The sequence below is a fragment of the Triturus cristatus genome, chromosome 3_1 (assembly GCF_964204655.1).
Source record: "Triturus cristatus chromosome 3_1, aTriCri1.1, whole genome shotgun sequence".
NCBI lineage: Eukaryota > Metazoa > Chordata > Amphibia > Caudata > Salamandridae > Triturus > Triturus cristatus.
In genome coordinates this window covers 90,907,982-90,913,137 of record NC_140583.1, presented here as the reverse complement: position 1 = coordinate 90,913,137, position 5,156 = coordinate 90,907,982, and the positions used below count along the sequence as shown (strand labels likewise).

The 5,156-nt window shown below is 46.2% G+C and overlaps 1 pseudogene; it reads right to left on the bottom strand.

Annotated features, from left to right (window-relative positions):
- Nucleotides 1-311: 311 nt before the first annotated feature.
- LOC146859739 (NADH dehydrogenase [ubiquinone] 1 alpha subcomplex subunit 3 pseudogene) lies at nucleotides 312-665 on the bottom strand (annotated as a pseudogene).
- Between the last annotated feature and the right edge of the window lie 4,491 nt (nucleotides 666-5,156).

Genomic DNA, 5,156 nt, shown 5'->3' with positions numbered 1-5,156 from the left:
ACTAAGTGATAACCTCAGTTTTTTAGGAAGAGATAGAGAATTGCTTTTTCCACTTATTTGAATTGTAATTGAAATGGCACTCCTGTGGTGTACTGTGTATTTTAGGTGCTTATGTCCTCCACCTGGCAGTGGATGGCCCGGGACCTGGCTCTAGACACTGACAGCTGTCAGTGGACTATGTTGACTGTTTTTTGTTTTTTTGCAGACGGCACTCATCAATGTCATTTATTTTCTCTCTGAGGGAACACTTCCATATTAACAAAGCTTGCACTGGGAAAAATTGGGATGTTGTGAAGAAGTAATGTCATCCTTCATGCAGCAACTTGAGAACAATGAGCACTGATAAGTTGCAGATTACTTTCTACATGAACTTCAGGTGATGGCTGCTTGGAGGATTTCTCAGCACTCTGTAACAGCTCCCTCAGCCACTGCAGGTTGGACCTAAGTTTGTCCATGGGGTGACTGGGAACATCAGGTAAATTTCCATCATCCCGATTGGGAGCTGGGTACCAGTTTGGCGTAGCTTGGTTTATTCTTGCTGAATACTTGGTGTATGGACTCAAGAGTGGGGCAACTACAGCGAAAATGCCAATAAAAGCTGAAATAGTAATAACTGGCTCCTTTGCCCATGCATTTTTGAGAAAGGCTCCGCTCTTGCTCACCATTTTCCCAACGAATTCTCACCCCGCACAAAAACTCATAGAACGCTGGGACGACTCTGTTGAGTGTTGTCCCTATGGACAGAGCTTTCACTGGGTTAGGGACATAAGTCTGATGCAAGGGGTGAATGGGCCACGTCACGGTGTTGGCCATGGTGGTACTGTTTGCCTACTGGGGAGCACCTGTGAGCAAATTTATGTTAGGAGCTTCTGAGATGGCGCCCACAAATGAGAAAAAGAGTGCCCCATGGGTTAGTTCAGTGGCTCAGGAGGGTGTTGACAGGGTGATCCACCTGGATTCTGAAGAGCATAGAACTGACAAGTGCCTCTGCAGAAGAAGGCCACTGTCCACTTTCTATCGCCTGAGCAGGGAAGTCCATCAAGGTATTGATTAGTCTACCCTAGCTTTTGGCTAAAGGAGAGGTCATATTGGACCTGGCCTTCGCCCCTCCTGTTTGCTAAATTTCTTATGTTGGGTTTAGGACTTTGTGCACATTATCACTGCTAACCAGTGCTGAAGTGCTTGTGATCGCTCGCTAAAACATGGCAAAATTGGCCTACACCTGATTGGCACATAAAATGCACTTGTAACTGTGCAATAAATGGTAGTACCTGTAACCAGGGCTCGTAAATTAAATGCTATTAGTGGGCCCACACTTATAAAATATTATAAGGTAATCCCCATATTATCCAACGGTAGAGATAGGAAAAGCAGTAGTGAAACATAACTTTGAGGGTTCACTGCCAGGACATATAAAAAGGACATATTCTGCCTTTTAAATACATTGCACCCTGCCTTCTGGGTTGTCCAGGGCCTATCTTAGTGGTGACTTATTATATAAATAAGAAGAGAATGTATGGATCTGGCAAAAGAATTATTTCTGCCAAGTCAAAGTGGCAGTGTAAACTTCACACATAGGCAATGGCAGGCCTGAGACAAGCTTAGAGGACTAATTAAGTGGGTGGCACAATCGGTGCTGCTGGCCCACTGGTAGCATTTAATTGACAGGCCCTGGGCACAGGGAGTGCACTTTACTAGGGACTTATACATAAATTAAATATGGCAATTGGGTATGAGCCAATGTTGCCATGTTTTAGGGAAAGAGCACAAGCAATTTAGCACTGGTAAGCACTGGTAAGCACTGGTAAGCACTGGTAAGCACTGGTAAGCACTGGTAAAGTTTGCAGAGTCCTGAGGCTAGCAAAAACAAAGTCAGGAAAACAGGAGGCCTGAAGGTAAAAAAGTTAGGAGGAAGCCTCTGTGATTACTGGCAGACCCCGTACCTAGCATACACAGTTGGACTCTGCATCTCGCGGACGCAGTGCTCTTGTCTCAGAACTCTTGTTCCATGTGTTCCTTTCTTGCTCATGCGCTCATCCACATGATAGGTCGTGTGCACATAAACAACCGCTGCATTCTCGGGTTATGTCGGGATTTGAACCTGTGACTATGAGGTCCAACACAAGCCCTAAACTGTCCTGCAGTCAGGTGAACTGCTTATGATCGCTCATGATGGTCAAGGCTTCTGATGATAGGGTCTGGCACGAACCAGTCGGGTGTTTCATGACATGGGAGCACATCTGACCAATAGGGCGGTGATTGGACTATCCAGGGAGAGGATGCCATTGAAAGTATTTGAGCACACACAAGCTAGATTCTTTGTGGACTTTTTACTTTGTGGCTATTTCCAATTTTGTTCCAAGGCACATTCCCATCATGAATATAGTAAGATTTGTTCTTATCAAAGGGCAGGATAGTAGTCACTATCTAGCATGGGGAGGGAACACCCTCAAAATCAGTGGGGTGCATGGACCTTAAAACCAGTGGGGCATAAGGAAAGGGGTCTTATCTGTCGGAAACTGATTTTTATTCCTAAATACTAAAAACAATTGCATGTCCAATTGCATTTTGCTAAACCCTTGCACATTCATTGATACGCAGCATGCACATTTAAGCAAGTGAAATGCTTCCGCTTGTAAACATACGAATACTACAATCGCCCGAAGGCTCTCTACGTTATGCGCATGGAGGTTTCTTGGCGCTATTTGTTCCAATCAACTAAACCACATGTTCTAAGATTAGAAGCAAATGATGTGTGCATCAGCCTGCAGGCCTGCCAGCCTCCTGGAATGCACAGATTGAGATGTTTCTCCTCCGATGCCCAAAATCACAGAATATGATGGATCGGGTGTCGAACATGCACACGCACACGCACACGCACACGCACACTTAACGCCCTTACATGCCGCTGCTTTACGGTGCTCCGCTGAATTATGCATCAGAACAGATGCTGCAGGCTTGCCATAAAGGGATGTGTCCATTAAAATAATGCATGTTGCCGAGCGAATGGCGCTCTCTCTAGCAAGATGCAAGAGGTGTTCACCTTGGCAAGGATGTTTCAAGTGCGAAGCTCCGTCGCGGCGGAGCGTGCTGAAAGGATTCCCCGGGCCTGCTGAGCAGGTGCATTTCAACGAAAGAGGTAACTGCACTGAATATTACCCTGAATTCAGCAGCAAGTATCTTTCTGAGCAGCACACATATTATGTTTGCATACCCAATGCACGCACTTTAACATAGGTCACCCTTCAAAATATTTAAATTCTGTACTGTGAAACTATGCATCCTGAATATATTTTGTGATGGTCCAGATGTGATGGAATGGCTGTGTTATTCGCGTAATTGCCTTTCCTGTAATTACGCGAAATTTAGATGGATTTAAGTGGGAATGCATGAAATTTAAAACTGGGATTTAGCACTATATTTTAGCATGCTTGAACAACATTCTCGCGTTCTGTGTGTTCACATTACTTCACAGGCACACACACAGACAGACAGTTTTTGAGTTTACCGCAGCCGCACCCGAGTACTACACTGGTCTTCAAAAGACCATTTACGTGTTACCGAGGCTTTGTTGTTTTTTCACCCCTTAATTTCCACTCTGCCTATGGCTGGAAGAATTACCCCCCATCCCGGAAACGTGGCTCTAGTTACGCCTCTGCTCCGGGTAGGGTTTCTACCTAAACAGAATTGTAACTACCCTATGTGACGTCACTGGCGTAACGAAAATTGCTTGGGGCCTGTGGTGGGCGAAATTTGCGTAGTCGCGCTACGCAAATCTCCGCGAAATGGTTATAAGTCTCCGCGAACACGCAGAAATTCCACAAACAAGCGGATTGCTTGTTCGCGATGCTTTTATCCTGTTCGCGACGCTGTTTGCGTGCTCGGGGGGAAATATCTTGCGAACATGCATTTTGAGATCGCGAACAAGCAAAAAATTCCGCAAAGCCGCGGAAAACAGAATTTTGGGCAATTCCGCGTTCTCCGCGGGATGCTAAATTACCGAAATTCGAGCGGAACGGAATTTGCCGCCCAGGCCTACGTCCCTGTGTGACGTGATTATGTAATATTTGAAATACCGCAGAACGTTAAATGATGCCAATTATTCGAGATTATTCTGGCATAGCGAACATTTCGCCGGGGCCTAGTCAGGGTTTAAAGTTTAGGGAATGGTAACTTTGCAAACACATTCGCTTTCAAACAGTACATGCATTTGAGTAGTAATATACAGTAAAGAAATTAAATGTACACATAAACACATGTAGTGCCAATGGCCCTTTACACGGTTACTAACCATGAACGCGAAGAAGCCTGCGTCAATTATCTACTATTTTTTTGTTTTGGATTTTAAAAAACCAGGGGGCAGATTTATGTTTGATTTGCGCCTCATTTACGCCGCCGTTGCGTCACTATTGTGATGCAGCGGCGGCGCAAATCCTGCGCCATGCTGTGGGGTATTTACAACGTGACGCATCTGGGAGATGCGTCACGTTGTAAAGCCCTGCGCCACATGTAGGCGTTCCAGGGCAGGTGGGGGCGTTCCGGCGCAGGAACGCCTCCTAAAAGTGGCTGAGTGAAATCTACAAGATTTCACTCAGTCACTTTTAGGCCCATGCTGCGTCAAAACCCTGCGCCTGCTTGAAGCAGGCGTAAGGATTGACGCAGCATTGTGCAGATAGGGCCCCCCAGAGCATTGCTGGAGCTGCGTCGCGCTTGCGACGCAACTCCAGCAATGCGCCACTTTTACGGCACAGATGCGTCACGCATCTGTGCCGTTTTTGCCCCATGGTGCGCCGCATTATAAATGCGGCGCATCCATGATGGCGGAGCTGGGGCGCAAAATAACTGGCGCATCCCTGCTGATATGCAGGGATGCGTCAGTTATTATAAATATGCCCCCTGCACCTTAACGGCAAGCTCCCTAAGGAACAGCAGCCTCATTCCCTTAAAGAATAATGTCATGGAATTCGGTGTTTAATTAGAGCCGGTGGCTGGAGGAGGGTGGGGGGTACCGGCACTGATTTTTCGGGACCAGCACTTTATTTTTTAGTAACAGATATTTAGTTAGTCCAAGAAAGGGGAGATAAAAGCACAGAAGACGGAGGAAGAAAAAAAGTGGCAAAAACAGTCACAGACAGAAAGGAAAATCCTGCGGGAAC